General features: G+C 43.3%; 1 protein-coding gene and 1 long non-coding RNA gene across 23 annotated transcripts in view; one reads left to right on the forward strand and one right to left on the reverse strand.

Moving 5' to 3' along the window:
• The window catches only part of LOC132900331 (NACHT, LRR and PYD domains-containing protein 12-like), a 664,923-nt gene that overhangs the window by 60,503 nt on the left and 584,604 nt on the right, over nt 1-19,816 (forward strand). The window lies entirely within an intron of this gene.
• LOC132900343 (uncharacterized) lies at nt 3,481-4,011 on the reverse strand. Its single transcript, XR_009656771.1, has 3 exons — nt 3,829-4,011; nt 3,668-3,736; nt 3,481-3,568 (listed from the first exon to the last, which is right to left on the reverse strand). It is a non-coding gene; the product is annotated as an uncharacterized LOC132900343 (long non-coding RNA).

Below are 19,816 nucleotides of genomic sequence, written 5' to 3' on the forward strand. Positions count from 1 at the left end.
CTCCAGTCATTCTCTCTTTAGTCTTGATACTTGGATAATTTTCCCTCTAATGACTGCTTTCGCACCCTCCCATAAAATGGAGGAGTTAACCTCACTGTTGTCGTTAACCTAACAAAGTATTATTTTAAGTGTTGTCTAATTCTTTTACTGTTTCTGCATTGTTTAGTAGTGATGCATTTAACCTCCAGTATCTGAAAAAGGAATGAGCACCTAAATCTACTTTCAGTATCACAGGAGCATGATCACTCAGAGTTATCGGTTCTATATGACAATCTATGACTTTATATATATATATTGCTGGGGGAGACAGAAAAAGTCAATCCCTGAGTAACTATTATGAACCTTGGAGAAAAAACGAAAATCTTTCCCCTTTGGATTCTTAGCTCTCCACGGGTCTAAGTCCTAATCCAGAGAACAGATTATTCAAAGTCTGCGTCTTTATATTCTGCAGCCCTTTTTCTGGTGGCATCTTGTCCAACTTCCCATTTTGTACAGCATTAAAACCTCCTCCAATTATTAGTAAACCCCTTGAGTTATCTGCAATGATGTTAGCAATTTCCCTGAAGAAGCCTGAATCATATTCGTTTGGGGCATATACATTCAAGATGGATATCTCTATGCCTCCAACTGTCCCAATCACCATGACACATCTTCCTGATTTATCCTGCACTACTTTCTCGGTGCAAAAGGCCAAAGTTTTACTGATTAAGATGGCGACTCCTCTGTTTTTACCATTTGAAGCACTGTATACCAAGTTCACCCATTCTCCTCTTACCGTAATTTTGTATGCTCAATCTCTGTTAAATGTGTTTCCTGTAGTAATGCAACTGAGCATTGCGTCTTTTTCAATTGAGTGATTATTTTTTTTCCTTTTAATTGGATGGTTTAGTCCATGGACGTCGTAAGTTGTTATAATTAATCTATCCATGTGGATATAAAAACCTCTAAGCTGATTATCAAAAACATATTTTCCAAAAGTGTACCTGTATTTGCAAGACATGCATGATCGCATAGAAATATTGTATTGGTAATATCTAATTCCTTGAAAAATAAGCAATTTTTGAACAACAAAACTGACTTCCAAAAACCCGACCGACTTGAACGTAAAATCAGTCTCAACAAGGACGGAGAGTTGTGACATTCTCGCTGGGGATGTACACAGAGTGTTTTCGCAATTAGGCATGCACATTGCCTGCACTAAGGCCTCTCCAGGGAAGAGAGAGAAAAAAAAATAAAATAATTTAAAAAAATAGATAGATAAATAAAAATAGCCTAGGCCTACAGGAGATGGGGCGAAAGTGAAACTCCTTACATGAGGAGAACTTTAACTCAGGTTTTTTAAACTGTTGCTAGCCAGAATATCTTTTAAACAGTCAGCTACATCATGGCCTGATACGGTTTTTTGCTACTACTCACAGTTATTCTTGTTAGCTCATTGTTCGTCATGCAGAAAGCACTTCAGGTCCGTGCTGGTCATAATTAGGTTCGCCCTGTTTGTCGCAGGTGCTTGCGCCCAGTTATTGTGCAAAAGTTCCGTCTGGAGCTTTTCCCGTTGGTCAACTTGAACATGAATACCCATTTCTTCCAGTACCATTGAGGCGTCCGCGAGGGTCACAAAGGTCTTTACTCCCGATTCCAGGTGAATTTTCAGCTTCGCAGGGAAAGGTGACTGTGCTTTTATATTCTTCTCTTTAAGCCGTTTTATCACGTCTCTCACTTGTTTCCGCTTCCTCTGTATACCTGTTGTATAGTCCTGGTCGAAGAATATCTTTTGTCCTTCATGTGTCACCCCTCCTCTGTGTTTCCATGCCTCTTGGATGACTGTTTCTTTGACTCTGTAGTTGAGGAACCTGACGATAATGGATCTCGGTGGGCCCGAATCTTTCGGTTTCATGGTCAATGAGCGATGCGCCCTCACTATGTTCAAGTTCAGTTCTTCTGGTAGGGCCAGTGAGGTTTGAATAAGGTTGGTTATGAAACCGACCATATGGTCCTTTTCCTCACCCTCCCTCACCCCATAAATTCGGAGGTTATTCCATCTTGCTCTGGATTCTAGGTCCTCACATTTAGCTGAGAGGTTAGCGTCTCGTTGTAATAGGTAGCGAAGGGCTCTCTCATGTCGTTGTGCTTTATCTTCTGTGTCGCTCAATCTCTGCTCAACTTCTGTCATACGCCACTCAAGTTTTGACGTTCTTTCAGCAATTTCACTCAGCGCGGATTCCACTCTAACTAATGATTCTCTGGTTTCTTTAGAGGCCTCTGCATGCTCTCTTCTTAACGTACGCAGCTCTTCTAGTACGCCCACCATGTTGTCTTCTTTACTGAGTTCTGTATCGTTTTGGTTTTGCTTGCCGCTTTTACTTTTTTCAGTTGCTTTTCTGCTTCCTTTCAAAGAGCAGACATCATGTTTACTTGTTGTGAGTAGTATAAATTATACGTATTGTAAATGAATAAATTTTGGCTAGGTTTTTTTAAGTTCTCCTCAGGAGCTAAAAGATCAGGCTGTTGCTCCCATCACGACGTCACCGGAAGTCCAGAATGGGTTTACTTAATAATGATCTATGCTGGAAGTGTTGGGGAAAAAAGTGGCACTTATATCCATGTATTATGGGAATGTTCTAAGATCCTCCCCTTAAGGGAAAACGTTATAGATTATATGAGCAAATGGTTAAATTGTGAACTTCCCAGGTCACCAAGATTATGTCTCCTCAGAGACAGAACTATGGTAACCCAGTTAAACAAATATATTTTTAGAATATTAAAAACTGGCATGTGCACAGACTATTCTGAGGTGTTGGAGGGAGGCTCAAGCTCCTACACTGAATATGTGGAAAACCCAGATGATGGGGACTGTGGCGTGCGAGATGATGTTGGGGAGATTAAACTGTGAAAGTGATATGATAAAAGAAAAATGGGATAGTTTTGGTGGACAGATGTGTTGAGTTGCCTACCCTGCCTACCTACTTACCTGCCTGTCTTGTTTTTATTTCATTTATTTATTATTATTATTATTATTATTAGATTAGATAGAATTTTATTGATCCCTTTGGGCGGGTTCCCTCAGGGAAATTAAAATTCCAATAGCATCATTACAGATAAACAGAGAATAGAAATAGAGAAAAACTTCTAGATTAATTAAATTAGGTATTTGCATATACAAATATAAAAAAAGAATAAGATATGGGGAAGAGGAGAAAAAACATTTGTCTGTTTGCAATAATGAAAATATATGTAGCCGGGAGAAATACACACAGCGCACAAATGCAATTGAATATAAAACGGATTTATTGAAAACCAAAGTTCCCAGTAGGCTAGTTGAAGCCCGGGATAAGAGTTTGTTTATATAATCAAAACAATTTGGTCCCCCTCTGTGAACCAGGTGTCTTATTCTTGAAACAATCTTACCAAACAGAAAACACCAGAAAACCTAACCGAGTGCTTACGAAATGTATAAAGTAGTACACACAAGATGCGCGGGGAATAAACCACATCCCATACGTTACAGTGCAAACAATGGATTCGACACGTTACAGTACCAATAAACCCCCAAAATACGGCAGTGGACAGGCTGTGAACGGAACAACCATACAGTTGATTATTCTCTAAATAACATCATTGTTACTGGTAATTAAAAGTTAAGCGGTACAGTCTTATAAATCATACTCACTTTCGTTACTAGCAACTATCACCCACGTTTCTCCAGTCTCCAATACACGGTAGACCAATCAAACTCCATCTGCTACGTGCACCAGAACATTCAAACTCAAATTTTTTCAATGACACTTCATTTGTATTTCAACTATTTTAAGTATAAATGTACGAACTTACATTGCTCACTCGAGTGTTATAACAGGGTTTTTAAACCATTAACCCCCCAACCTCGCTTTTCCTGTGAATCTTCCCGGTTCTTCCTATCAGGAAGTCACGCCTCCCTTCAATGGCCTAGTGGGGTTGCCGTAGTCCGTTCGCGTTTTTGATTTCTTAAAGGTACAGCACATAAAGAAGGTAAAATTCCACCTTTCCCCACCAGAGGCCACCCATCACCAGGCTACATTCTCCCCTGCTAAGGAGTCAGTGTCCTCGATGACTATCAGTGTCACCTTAACCTCTTTGCACAGGACTGCTATATCAATTTGAATCCTGAGTGGGACAAACTGGACCAGACTCTAACACTGATCTAGGTTGGTGGTACAAGTTTGAATGTTGTCCGGCATTCTGCCTTGTGCTTCTACGGGGGATGCAGACAGGGATACTGGCTGATTCTGAACCGGTATCTTCTTCAGGGTCGGTGCCCTCATCCTCATAAGGGTGAGGCTGGGCTATCCCTTCAGCCCCTAGATTTTCTTCACTGGACATTCCGACCCCAATTTCATTTTCCACTCTTGTATTACCAGTCACTTCATCAATGGGAACAAGTTCTCCCCTCATTTCATCATCTGAGCATTCACTGCCCGACTCGGAGTCCTCGCTTCTGACTGACTCTAGAGGCTGTCTGCGCTTGCTCTTTTCAGGGTCTGAGTGAACCAACTCCCCACCCGCACATGGCCTGATGTCCACCCTATTCACCCTCTTGGCCGGCCCCCCCCCAATAGGTTCTAGGGTGTACGTAGTCCCCTTAATACCAACTACCCGCTATGAGGCAGACTGCCAAGCATCCTGAATTTTGTTACGTCCTTGAGGTCGATTTCTGATGTATACAACCTGCCCAATATCAATCGGTGGACAATAAACCTTTCCTTTCTGTACGGCCATTCTCTCAGCTGCTTTTTGTTCTGTAAATGCCTTGGCTCGGGCGTGGGCCTCCTTCAACCTCTTTTGACGCACAGCTAACCAGTCTTGATTGGTAACTCCAGGGCCCTCCCGTCCCAACAATGCATCTACTGGTAACCGGGGTTCCACTCCAAAGAGTAGGTAATGGGGAGAGTACCCAGTGGTTGAGTGAGGAGTCACATTGTAGGCATACACTAACTCGGGTAAGTGTTCAGGCCAACGACTTTTTTTTCAGGGGGCAGAGTGCACAACAACTCATGGAGGGTCCGATTGAACCTCTCACATTGAGCATTTCCTGTGGGATGGTGAGGTGTGGTGCGACTCTTCCTGACGCCATACAACTTGCACAGCTCCGCAATTACCTCACTTTCAAAATTGCGGCCCTGATCTGAATGCAACCTTTCCGGTACGCCATATTTCATGAACCACTCTGAGAAGAATCCTGGCTGTGGTGTTTGCCTTCTGGTCTCGTGTAGGGTAAGCTTGTGTGAATTTGGTAAAAACGTCTGTTACCACTAGCACATTTTCCCTACCATCTGTTGCAGGCTCCAGCACTGTAAAATCTACAGCCACTACTTCCAGTGGCCTACTGGCTATGAAAGACTTCATTTGCGGGTGAATCTTTGGCTGTGGCATTTTAGTTAAGATGCAACGTTGACACCTCTTTATCCATCGGTCCACATCCTCCCACATCCCAACCCAGAAACATCGTTGCCGCAAGAGGTGTAAGGTTCTCTCGATGCCTTGGTGGCCCATGGCATCATGCACATTCTCAAGGACCTGTCTTTTCAGAACCTCAGGGATCAAGAGCTGGAAGCACTCACCGTATCTTACATCATGCACCACCCGATACAGTAGCCCATCACACTCCCTGATGTGGACCCATTGCTTGAGCAAAGATTTTAAAGGCTTCGACAAAACTGCTCTGTCCCCCCCACTTGGTCTATGTTTCTGATCCCAAAGTGTTTTAAATTCACTAAGAACTGGATCCTGACGTTGAAACGTACACAATTCATCTCTCGAATATCCCGGGACGCTAAGTGTCGATCCCTGAGCCGGGTTTATAGGGGGAGTGACTGCACTAGAGGCTCGTATCTTTCTTGCCTCACATCTTGCCATGCCCATTTCAGCCAATTCAGAATGCAGAGCTGTACCCTTCCTCATCACGTTGCAAATCACAGTACAATTGTCATACTCAATGTCTTCTGGGGCACCCTGAGGCTCCCCTGCTAAGGGCTGCCTAGAGAGGGCATCTGCAGCTGCATTACAACGCCCTGGGCGATACTGTACGTCAAAATCAAATGTCGCCAGCTGTGCCACCCATCTTTGTTCGATGGCTCCTAGCCTTGCTGTGTTGAGGTGACACAGTGGATTATTATCTGTAATGACAGTAAATTTAGCTCCCAGTAAATAACCACGAAATTTTTCAACTATCGCCCACTTTAGGGCTAAGAGCTCTAGCTTCATGCTACTGTAATTTTTGTCATTTTTCTCAGCATTTCGCAATCTCCGACTTGCATAAGAAATCACTCTCATAACGCCATCCTGCCGCTGTGACAGTACAGCTCCTAACCCAAGTCCACTCGCATCGGTTTCAACAATAAATGGTGCAGTAAAATCTGCAAAACCCAGCACAGGTGCGCTTGTAAACTTCTCCTTTAACTCATCGAAGGCCTTCTGGCATTCAGCATTCCATAGGGCGTTTAGCATCTGATTGACCTTGGCAGGGGGCCCCACATCAAGGCACACATTCACTAAATCATGCAGAGGACCTGCTATCTTTGAAAATCCCTGAACAAACCTCCTATAGTAGCTACAGAACCCCAGGAACGAACGCAATCCTTTTAACGTGGTGGGTACTGGCCACTCCCTTACCGCAGCTATTTTGTGAGGATCTGTTCCTATTCCTTCAGCAGAGATTTGGCGCCCTAAGAATGTCACTCTTTCTTGTAAGAAATGACACTTCTCAATCTTTACCTTTAGACCGGTCTCTTGCAACCGCCTTAGTACAAGATCCAATCTCTCCAAGTGTTCACTGAAAGTGTTAGAGAACAAACAAATGTCATCTAAGTATACTAACAGAATCTGAAAAACCAAGTCGTTCATGATTGCCTGCATTAATCTTTGGAAAGTCGCGGGCCCATTACAGACTCCAAACGGCATCCTTAGGTGTTCATAAAGGCCAAACGGAGTTGTAAAGGCCGTCTTATGGCGGTCATGTTCCGCGACTGCTACTTGATGATAGCCGCTGGCTAAGTCAATACTGGAGAAGAATTTTGCACCTCGCAAAGTGTCGAAATTCTCATCGATGCGGGGTAAGGGGAATGCATCACGCATGGTTTTCTGGTTTAATTTCCTATAATCAACACAAAGACGTATGGTGCCATCTGATTTCCTAACCACCACTACCGGTGAGGCATAAGCGCTTGAGCTCTCCTGTATGACTCCCTTTCTCAATAACTGGGAGATATGCTCTTTTACCTCCTTATACTGAGTGGGCGGGATTCTGCGGTAAGGTAGGCTAACTGGGACATCATTGACCAGTTTAATCTCATGAACTACTCTGTGTATCCCAGATCCTCCTCCCCCACAGCGAACACCTGCGCATATTTGGACAATACCGATCGCAACTGCGCCTGCTGTTCTGTTGTGCCACCCACATCCAGATTATCCAAGAGGTTTGTTATGTTAGTGTCTGTGTCCTTCTCACCCATGTCCAAAGATATCTGCTCAGTGTCTGCTGCTATGCGTTGAAACCTGACTTCGCATTGTTCATTATCCATGCACTGTACTGGCATCAGAACACCTAGCCGGGTTCTTGGATGGAGCCATACATCCTCCTCTGACAAATTACAAATTTGAACAGGAACCCAATTACCATGCACATTGACCAAAGTAGGCATGACCACTACCCCTCCAGGTAGCGAAATTCTACTAGGCTCTAGCAACCATGGCCCTTCCCGTTTCAACATTGCAGCCTGTACTCGAGTCTGGACGACGGTGACTGCCCCTGCCGGTACATACAATGACCCTTTACTCGCTGTCCTCACCATCACAGTTTTGTCAGGTCTACACTCCTGTACATTCTGGAATGCAGTCCTCCATTCAGAAAGTAGTTTCCCTCCCAATGTGGTATCAAATTCAGCTTGGGCCAACTGACGACATCGGCTGATGACATTCATGCCAATTATGCCTGGAGCTGAGCCCCGCGAATCGTGTAGGTCTTTCACAACCAAGAACCCGCAGTGAGGGATATTCATCCCCATAGCCTCCACTTCCAACTCGAGATACCCCTTATACTATTTATATTATGTCTAATCCGTTAGCTGCTGTCAATTTGAGCCACCCAGTGGTAGACAGGACATCTTTGTCCTGCCCACCCAAATGCTCATAGAAGAATTTTTCAGTAATGGTGCTCACTTGACTCCCTGTATCCAGCAAACAAGAAATGGGTACACCCCTCACCTTAATTTCTACCACTGGACAAGTACCTACTGCTTGTTGCAATAAGACGTCATGAGAAGGTAACATCTTTGAGCCTGTATTTTCTCCCCGAATTGCCTGGCTCACAGCAATTGGGGTGGGTCGTTTCCCTGAGCCCCAGAGTTAACCACCCCCCTCACCTTGTATTTCTGTGGACATTCTTTGGCGATATGGCCTTCTTTCTGACACTTCAGACAGATTGGCTTACCATCTTGTGTAAATCTTAAAGGAGCCCGGGGCTGTACCCTGGAGGTGGTTACTGTCTGAGTTGTTAGGTCTTTTATTGCTTGTGTTCGCTCATTAATTTGCTTCCCTTGCTCTGACACCACCTTCAAAACGTCATTCAAGCTCATGGGATTTTGTCCCGAGGCGCCAACTGCTGCGCAGTAGGCCTCATCTCCCTGATCAGATACTCTACTCTTACTCTTGGTGGATTTGGCATGTGCAGAGGGCTCCTCCATTGTCCAGAGACTAGCTTCCTCACGCACTTCTACCATTGTGCTAGCGGGTTTACCTCTCACGTATCTTCTAAGTTCCCATCTCAGAGTAGGCTCACGAATCCCCTCCACAAACTGGTCCCGCAAGGCCACTTGCACATTGGAAATTGAAGTAGGTGAGCGTTTGGCAACCTGTTGCAAGGCCTTCCGCATGGCATGGGAATAGTCAAGTATGTCCTCACCCTCTCTCTGTTTGCAGCTATAGAAATCATGCAGGAGCTGGGGCACACTACATTTATCAGTGAACGCTTCCCTCAAGTGCTTATACAAGTCTTCCACCGGAATGGGTTTGTCATCTGTGCAAAGTCGTACTTCTTCTAAAGCAGACCCTTTCAGTAATGACACGACAAAATCATACTTATCATGAGCTGACCGATTTGCCATTGTATGGAGAACCCTCTCAATCTCTTCAATGAAGTTATCCACTGACCTCCCATCTTTCTCAAGATCCCCGCTAAAGGGAGCAATGTGACGCTCCCTGGAAATATAGACATAAGATCTATTGTCTTCACCTTGCAAACCTGCAATGGTAGCCATAGCTCTTTCATGCTCCTCTCTAAGTTTAGTCAACTGTGCTTGAATGTCAACCTGTATAGGGTCCTCACTTTCAAGATTAATCGATACGTCCATCCTGAGAGATTCAGTCCTTAAAGCACGCTAATCAAAGGATAACGTCTCTGCAACGGTGTCCCCTGGGAGTGGATGGATGCCGTCCCCTCCAACGACGCACACCTGGCCTTGTCTGCAATCCGCACGCTCCCTTGCACAGTGATCTGACCACACCAGGTTGGCTCCTCCTCACTGGACCCGAGCCGTTCTTCACCACTGCCGTATTTTGGATTGTTTGCACTATAACTCAACACCCCTGGGCGCCTATATGTACAAGTAGCCCCACTCCTGGTACCAAGATTTGTAGCCAGGAGAAATACACACAGCGCACAAATGCAATTGAATATAAAACGGATTTATTGAAAACCAAAGTTCCCAGTAGGCTAGTTGAAGCCCGGGATAAGAGTTTGTTTATATAATCAAAACAATTTGGTCCCCCTCTGTGAACCAGGTGTCTTATTCTTGAAACAATCTTACCAAACAGAAAACACCAGAAAACCTAACCGAGTGCTTACGAAATGTATAAAGTAGTACACATAAGATGCGCGGGGAATAAACCACATCCCATACATTACAGTGCAAACAATGGATTCGACACGTTACAGTACCAATAAACCCCAAAAATACGGCAGTGGACAGGCTGTGAACGGAACAACCATACAGTTGATTATTCTCTAAATAACATCATTGTTACTGGTAATTAAAAATTAAGCGGTACAGTCTTATAAATCATACTCACTTTCGTTACTAGCAACTATCACCCACGTTTCTCCAGTCTCCAATACACGGTAGACCAATCAAACTCCATCTGCTACGTGCACCAGAACATTCAAACTCAAATTTTTTCAATGACACTTCATTTGTATTTCAACTATTTTAAGTATAAATGTACGAACTTACATTGCTCACTCGAGTGTTATAACAGGGTTTTTAAACCATTAACCCCCCAACCTCGCTTTTCCTGTGAATCTTCCCGGTTCTTCCTATCAGGAAGTCACGCCTCCCTTCAATGGCCTAGTGGGGTTGCCGTAGTCCGTTCGCATTTTTGATTTCTTAAAAGGTACAGCACATAAAGGTAAAATTCCACCTTTCCCCACCAGAGGCCACCCATCACCAGGCTACATATAATAAAAACCTTTCAGTGAATAACATACACACACGTTGGAGAACACCGCTCAGTCTCGTTACTGGCCATCTGCAAAACACACAGAAACACACATTAATAGACAGCCAGTAATTAGACACAGGTGTAACTCATCACGTTACCTGCTGGTTCAACCCAACTCCTTGCCGTTCACAGCTGACACTTGACCACATACTTGCTGTTACAGAAGTGTTAAACATTGGTCAAATAACCCAGATTCAATCCTGGTCTTGGTATGAAAGAGGCAAAAGTAACATCCTCATGAATGCCAGGACCCAAGGTTTCCCAGCAGTACATTGCCCAGCACATCACACCATCTCCATAGGCTTGCCTTCTACCCATAGAGCATCCTCTTCCCCAGGTAAACGGTGGTGGACAGGGGTCAGCATGGGCACTCTGACCAGTCTGCGGCTACGCAGCCCCATACACAGCAAGCTGTGATGCACTGTGTGTTCTGACATCTATCAGAGCCAGCATGAACTTTTTCAGGAACGCTACAGTAGCTCTTCTGTGGGATCAGACCTGACAGGCTAGCCTTCATTCCCTACACGAATCAGTGAACCTTGAGCACCCATGACCCTGTTGCCAGTTCACCAGTTGTCCTTCCTTTAACCACTTTTGGTACATACCAACAGGTACTAACCACCGCATACCAGGAACACCTCACAAACCAGCTGATTTGGAGATGCTCTGACCCAGTCATCTAGCCATCACAATTTGGCCCTCATAAAAAAGTGGCACAGATCCTTACACTTGCCCATTTTTCCTGCTTCCATCACATCAACTTTGAGAACTAACTGTTCACTTGCTGTCTAATAGACCACACCCCTTAAGAGGTGCCATTGTAATGAGATAATCAACATTATTCACTTCACCTCTCAGTGGGTTCCATGTTATGGCTGATCAGTGTATAACAAAGTATTCCTTCATACGGTTAGTGATTAGTCTGAATAATCAATCATGTAGCTTATTTAAAAATTACAGACATGGATTTTACACTTGTTAAGAGATTGTAGTTCTCTGTAAGTAAACCCACTATATAATAATATATCACTGTGTGTGAAGCAAACATAACATGGGGAAAACTGACACCAGAGTCATATTGCTTGTGTTTACGTCTAAACTGAAGTTTTAATAAAGTGATTTTCATCAAGACAAGCTAGGAGGAAAAGGAAACACAAAAGTACCGGTAGTTTTATGCAGAACAGTAAAAGTATTGTATAATACAAGTTGCACAAAACAGAGATGACTTTCACAAGAGTACAATGAACACGGGTTAAAAAAGTTGCTAACTCCTACTTGGTGAGTGAAATAATGTCACGGGCTCATTAAATGTTAAGACGTTCCTCACAGTTTTGATTTACATCACTGCAAAAAACCCAAACACAAAAAGACTGAATATTTGTCCATTCACATGAATAATCAACTATTAAGGTTCGATGAAACAAAACCAAGAGTACAAAAGAATTAACACTATCACACAACATTTATAAAAACCCACGTAGAGTGATATGAGAATTCAGTTTGTAAGTAACTTACTTTTTCAAATTGAATTTCATAATGTAAATTTGTCTGTAAAGGTTTATTTGAATGTAATCATGTGTATTAAAAATTGTGAAAAAGGCATAAGAATGAATGAACCCTTTATTGTCACTGTTGTTACCAGTGAAATTGACCATCAACCTGTCCTTACAGAGGGGGAACAGGACAGGAAGACAGGGATAAAAGAAAAAGAAACAGTAGTAACATGAGGAAAGATGAGGGGAAAAAAAAAAAAAAAGTACACCCCCCCCCCCCCCCCACTATGCTCCTATCAGGAGTACAGTGTGGGAGCATTTAAAAACCTCCACACAAGCACACAATAACACAAGTACACTTTAAAACATGGGACTTGAAGGGAGGGGAGGAGGTAGAGGTAACCCAGCGCAAGCAAGCAGCTGTCCGCTCCTGTAGCCATGCAAGCGGCGCTGGTCACGCACTCACTTGTCACACTGGGGGTGAAAAACGGCAACCGCGGAAATTGGGGAAGGAATGCAAAGAATGCGAGAGTGTCTCCCAGCAGTGACCTTCTGGGGGAAATGTTTTCCCAGCAACGGCCTTGGTCGAGGCCGGCGCTGTACAGGGAGCCGAATGTCGATAAGATAGAGATTGTTTGGTCTTTCGAACAGACGCAGTCTTTACACGTCCACACAACTCGTCCATATCTGTCCATTTCCGTTCAATTCAATTCCATTTGGTCTCCGAAATACTTATTCCTTGCAAAGCCGAAAGCATCTCCAGATGACAACCATGTTGTGGTTCAAGTTCTACAGCCACAGTCTGAGTGCCGACAGCTTTGCCCACCGCTTCAATCATATCGGGCAGCTTTATGGGGCTTTGAACAGCTGTCACCGTTGTCTGATTTCCTCGATATACCAGGACAATGCCTAATCCAATCAGCAAAAGTCTGGTAATCATGGTTCTGAATAGGTAGATATCTCCAATGTCCTCCACAGACGTTCCAGCAGGACAGGTGGGTTCCCCCGAACCCAGAAACTGTCAATTTCATTAGGAGACCAGTTTATCAAATCCATGCTTTTTTAGTTTAGAAATTCAATGCAGAGAGAGTCTCTCAAAAAAAAAAAAAAAAAAAAAAAAGTATAGGCAGATGAGACGAAACAGAGCACAAGCAGGAAAAAAAGGAGAGGAGAGGAGAGCAGAGAAATGCGACCGCCTTCCATGAGAGCACGGAGAAGAGCAGCAGTTTCCCCCAATCACCATTCAAGAATCCGATGATACTAAATTTGGTTTGACTTTATTTACTTGATCTAGGTTTGTCTTCACTTTGAGCAAAAAAAAAGAAAAAGTCAAAACCCCAGTGGTGTAAATATCCTTCCATCAATTTCTAACACTATGACTATACTGAAATGACTACAGGACCAAGAGTTCTACAGCTGTGTGTGTGTTTAATGAAGTCCTTATTTCATTGTGTTTTTCCCAATGATGGTTCAGATTGACATAAAACTTTTTTTTTTACTCCACTTCATACAGCAGGTTCCTTTTTTCCAGTTATCAGATCATCTCTCAAAACTTCATTATTAATCATTTACATTAGCCTTAATATTTCATTAGTAATAAAACAGTAGCACAGTAACACGATTGTAAGACATTTTCCTCCAAAAATAAAGTGTCCTTGCTAGGTCTTGGTAAACAATATTAATGCTTTTTTTTTTTTAACCTATTGTTAACTTCAGTGGCCTGTTCCAATGTGATCATGATTTTTGGAACTCTCATTATTTTTAGGGTTTCTTGAACTGTAACCGGATTGTTGTGGGTTTAACGATACGCTAATTGAAATATAATGCTACAGAGTGCGCTATAAAATGACTAATTTTATTCCATCAGTCATGAAGCACTGGTACAGCATGTCGCTGCTGGATTCTGGACTGTGATTGGTCAGAAGGTGCTGATTAAATTGTCGATAACTTGCAGCTCTGACAGTAGCGCAGCTGCAACTCACAGGTTTATGTTAACGTGCTCAAATCACTAATATGAAGTTTTCTGTGAGGAGAGTTTTATTTTTTCACATTTCTGGAAGGAGTCTCTAGTGCAGGGGTGTCAAACCTGATCCATAAAGGGCCGTGTGGCTGCAGGTTTTCATTCCAGCCATGCAGCAGCACCCTGATTTGGCTTATTCAATCAACTGACACACCCACCCTTTAATCAAGGGTGGGTGTGGCTGCAAGTATTTGACTGTGTGAAGACAGTTCAGTTGATTGAATGAGCCAAGTCAGGTGTGCTGCTGCATGGCTGGAATGAAAACCTGCAGCCACACGGCCCTTTATGGATCAGGTTTGACACCCCTGCTCTAGTGTCAGCGCTTTTTAACAGTCAGAGGTAAAGTTCAAGTTTTCCGACTGTTTCAGGATTACAGTTTTACAATTCTTTGTGGTTTCTTGGTAACAAACTGCATTTTTTGTTTTTTTGTCTTACTAATGTTAGAGAGAAAAGAGGCTGGTGAGGGAGCGACTGTTTATAATCTAACTGGGAACTAACTTATTTCACAGAACATTAAATAAAACAATAAGGGTTTAAAAAAAAAAGTGTTTTTTTTTTAAATATCTTTAGGACATGGTGTGACAGGAAAATCAGCTTCTGGATGGTAACTGTTTCATCACACCACCCAGTCGTTGATTAGTTTACTATAACAGCTCGAGACAGGATGGTTATTATTTAAATATATGATCTCGTATTGAACTAAGTGTGTAAAGTGCAGTATTTGAGACACAGCCCAGGCGTGTTAGTGTTTGTACTTATTTCAGCCAATCAGAATCCACTTTATGGACTTGGTGATTATATAGTGCACTACTTTTGTCTTTCGTCAGCATGTCTGAAATCATACTGGAACATAATTTACAAATTAAACTTTTGTAACCCCTGAGGAGATTAATTTATCATTTCTAAATTCTCCACACATTCTCTATTGGGGACAGAGGAGACACGCCCTCTTCTTCCACAGCCACGCCTTTGTAATGTGAGCAGAACGTGGTTTTGTATTGTCTTGTTGAAATCTCCCTGGAAAAGACGTCGTCTTGAAGGCAGCAGATGTTGCTCCAAAATCTCAGTGGACTTTTCTGCATTAATGCTCCATCACAGAAGTGCAAGGTACCTTTGCCAAGGGCACTGACCCAACGTCATACCATGACGCACCCTGGCTTTTGGACTCATTCCTGCTAACAGTCTGGATGGTCCCTTTTCATCTTCAGAGCACACGGCGTCCATTTCTTCTCAAAAAAAAAAAAACCCTGGAAAACTGATTCATCTGACCACAGTACCCGTTCCCACTGTGTGATGGTCCATCCCAGACGCCTCTGAGCCCAGAGAAGTCGACGGCGCTTCTGGACACAGTTAACATAAGGCTTCCTTTTAGCACAGTAAAGTTTTAACTGGTGTTTGTGGATGTAACTCCGTATTGTAGCTTGATAAAGGTTTTCCAAAGTAATCCCGAGCCCATGTGGTTCTATCAGCTGTAGATGAATGACGGTTCCTGATGCAGTGAGGGATCGGAGATCACGGGGGTTCAGATTAGGCTTGAGCCCTTTACACACCAAAATTCCTCCAGATTCCTTGAATGGTTTAATGATATTTTAGTAGAGGGTGAAATATCCAAATCCCTTCCTATCTTTCTTTGAGAAACATTGTTTTTAAACATTTCAATAATTTTCTCACACATTTGTTGATCAACTGGGAGATCCTCGTCCCATCTTTTGCATTTTGGACCAAATCATGATTATAAATCACCTGTTTCAAATCACATCATTATTTAACTGTTTTACCTCATTACTTGCCCTAAATTGCCCCGTAACAACATTTTTTGGAATGTGTTGCAGGTCTGAAATGCAGGAATGGATGGATATTAACTAAAGAAATGAACCTGGCCAACAAAACATGAAATATCTCGGGTTTATTCTGTCTGCAATGAAGTACAAGCCAAAGTAAATTTAGAAAATCACTGCTTTTCTTTTTTTTTCTATTTGCATTTTCCACACCGTCCCAACTCTGATTTGGGGTTGTAGTTTTGGGTTCGAGTAGACTTGGATATTTTACCTGGGGTCAAGTAACAGGTAGTTAAAGCTAGACTTTATGACACCTTCACGCCAGCGTTTATTTTGATCAGGCTGATCGAACTGCTCACACAGCGCAAACCCATCAGCTTTACAGTCAGGCAGGTTGAACGAACACAACACTTTATTCATCTCCGGACTGTAACCTGTAACTAATACGGGGAACAAATACCGCCATAAATACCAACTCACATTTCTGCTAATGCTCCTTAATCACGCTAAATAAACACTAACCCTGAATAATGCACTCAATTATATAAACCATGATAAAAAAAAAAAAGACACTTTATTGTTGTGTTTATATGTAAATGTAAGGGTCTTGAACATACCGGCGATTGTGTTCTGTTCATCCTGCACTGATTTCTCAGCAACACGTTCCTTCAGCAGTGTTCGTAATTTCTGAACGTACAGACGGCGCGTGTTTCTATTGATGGGTCCGGGTTCCTCTCCCAGTTCGACGAGTTTGCGCCTGAGCTCTCGGTCTGTTAACCCTTCCATCTCAGAAATATTCGCGCTCTCCATCACTTCGTTAGGACTGCGGTTTTCTTTTCCCTTCTCTGGACTTTTGGCTACAGCCTGTAATGAGCGCCAGTCGTAAATAACGGTCTCCTCGCTGACAGAGGAGCTTAGAGACGTGTTGGACGTTGGAGGGACGTGTGTCTCGATCAGCTCATGCCCCTCCTCAGTATCAGTGTAAAGATACTCCACCGGTTCGTCCACGTCAGTGATGAGAGGACGTCCTCCGGGGGTGTAGGACAGGTTTGCGAGTGACTGAGTTTGGGAACGGTTGCAGATTCGGCTCATGCTGTATCTCGGCGTGCAGCTGGTGGATGGAACCTCGAGGACTTGACTCAAGCTGGAACCTGACTCTGAGCTGGACTCTTGAGAATTGGTGTTTCTGTGTATTTCTGCATTTGATGTGGAAACATCTGAAGTTAAAAACTCCTCGTCTTCAGTGAACACATCCTCCTCTTGGTGGCATAATGATAATGATGTTCCACCTTCTAAAACATCCTCAGTGGCACCTCTCGGAATGATGGTATCTGCCATGCTTCCAGAGATAGAGTATCCGCTTGGCTTCCATGAAGTTGAGAAGAAACGCAGAGATTGGCCATTTGGGAATCGAGATGTGTTCCTTTGTCTTCTTCAGAGGAACGTCTCTGTTTACGTTTGTCTGATTGAGTAACATCGCGGCACACTCGCGTCGGTGTAGGGAGCGTCTGTTCAAAAAGAGACGAGGAGGAAAAAGACGAGGTGCTGTTTCTCTGGGAGCAGCAACTGAGCCGTGAACGGGTCCTGCCTGTGACGAACGGACTCGGAGTGAAGGAAAGCTCACTCGTTTTTTCATCGCATGTTTGCAACTGTAAATTAAGTTCTTCCTTCTTGTCAGAGTCCAGACTTCCTTTTGTCTGTCCATCTTTTTCTGATGGTGCAATGTTTTCAGAAGATAAAAGGTGCTTCGATGGTAGTCTTGTACGGCTCGCTGTCGCAGCTGCTGTACTGACTCGACCTACTGCTGCTGCTGGCAGCGGAGTGAGCGGCGCACTTCAGCGAATCAACTTTATCAACAAACACGTCTTCTCCATCATCTCCGTCGTCCTCCCCCAGAGCCGTCCCTCCCACTACAGTCTTATCAAAATTGTCTGTGGTGTTTCCGTCTCTGCAGAAGACAAATACATCATCTGGAGACGTCACGTCAATCCCGATTCTGCAGCACAGTAGTCATGCGCTCCGAGTGCAAGAAGTCGGGATACAGTGAGAAATCGACCGTCGAGTCCGTGGAGTTGCTGATGTCATCATTGTTTTGGTCCAAATCTGGAAAATACTCATCGTAATCTCTGAACGTGATGCTTTTCCAGCTTGCTGTGAGAAAACAAGCTGGCTGGACCACTTCTGTACTCTTCTTAAAGTCCATCCCTGACAGGCGAGTACTGGAGAGAACCGGAGGAAGAGAACCGCCCACTTCTCTGTTAAACACGTCACTATCACGTGCAGTAAAACCAGAGATGTCGGAGAGCCAGGACTCGTGAGGGTCTCTGGCCCTTGGCAGCCCGTTACTTTCTGCTTTACGGTAAAACGAGGAATATCGGGTGCTGCTGAGCAGCTCATCTCCGAAATCACTCATCTGTGTCAGGTTCCCACTGCAGTCTCTCACCAAGTGGCCTGAGTAGAGCGCTGGAAAAGACAGACAGATTCCAGGGATGTTTATTTGAGATTGACGGCTGGTGTTGAATGAGACACATGGGAATGGCTGAAAGGGACAAACAGGCGTGTCCGAATAGGGAAAGTGGGTGTGTCCAAGGAAGACATTTTGGTGTGACTAGAAAGGAGCTGGGTGTGTCCGAGTGGGAGTTGACTGGCAGTCAACGACTTCCTTCCTCCTATTTACAAACTTCCTTATATGGACTCAAAAAGACACACCTACCGTACATGCCTATATATTGCCACCAAAACATGTCGTGTAGGTCACTGCTTATTAACGTGAATGTAATGCCCCTAAACCACACTTTTTTTCCTTATACAAAGCAACAGTCATTATGTTGATTGCCCATGTGTTTTTGAACCATAGCTGATCCAAAAGGCCATAAATTAATGGAAAATCAAGAAGATCAGCCGATTTTCACGAAATCTGCCGAGACTGAACCGCAAGATCCTGAAGGGCTGCGTGGCATCACGTGTAACAAAGATCCAGATATTAATTTCGTTCCCGTGTGCAGCAGTGGTTAGAGCAGTCTTGATATGGAATCACGTTTTGGAGAGAATTCTGATAGTGATTGGGATTCTTATATGTCAGATGAAGGAGCAGATGATTATCAAGGATATTCTGGAGCAAATGGTTATCTTTTCGAGCCCCCAAGACCAGAACCTGCCAGTTCACGACAGTCCCGCTCAGCGCCGATAGCGCACCATCAGCCAGAAAGAATTGGGGAAACAGATTGGTTTGTGGATTTTTATTCTAAGCTGGCTGCTGCAATATAGGAAAAATACTTACATGTACCTCAATCAGTACAGAAATATAACCTCTAAAACATACACTTATGCAGTGTAATTACTAAAAGAAAATAAGTGGGCGATAATGGGGGAAATCGATGAACTGTCTAAACGTCAGATCAAATGTCATTTATGAAATCAACGGGTTTCTTTTTTGCACCAGTAATTCCCATGTAGTCGTTCTGGTGCTGATGAACACTTGATGAATCAGATTTATTATTAGTAGGCGACAAAATCTACCCGCTTCGTTTTTGCAAACCTCACAGTCGCTTTAGATTAGTGTCATTTCTCGGAAATTTGTGAACTGAATGTTCTGTTGTATATGGATTTGAACATCCAAACACAACAATGCTTTCACATCGTTATTTTTGTAAGATTACAACAACAATATCCAATTTCAGTGAGTAAACAAACATGGAGTCAGATGAACCAAAATGACCCAGATAACTGCGGTTCCACACGTGACATCATGCGAGATTAGCCCTGCGGCACGGCTGCCTTTTCCGGGATCCGGAAGCCGTGATTTATCAATAGTTTTGTGCTTGATAATAAAATAAATAATTTATATTATTTTTTCCCTCTGCTTTATTCATTTTGGTTGTTACTAATGACATATATTCATTTTAAAGCATTACAATAAGGCATTACATTCACTTTAACAGCTTTAACTCTAGTGGAATAGTAAAGAAAATCTCTTACAGTATTGGAATTTGGGCAAA

This window comes from Neoarius graeffei, chromosome 16 (assembly GCF_027579695.1).
Source record: "Neoarius graeffei isolate fNeoGra1 chromosome 16, fNeoGra1.pri, whole genome shotgun sequence".
Lineage (NCBI taxonomy): Eukaryota > Metazoa > Chordata > Actinopteri > Siluriformes > Ariidae > Neoarius > Neoarius graeffei.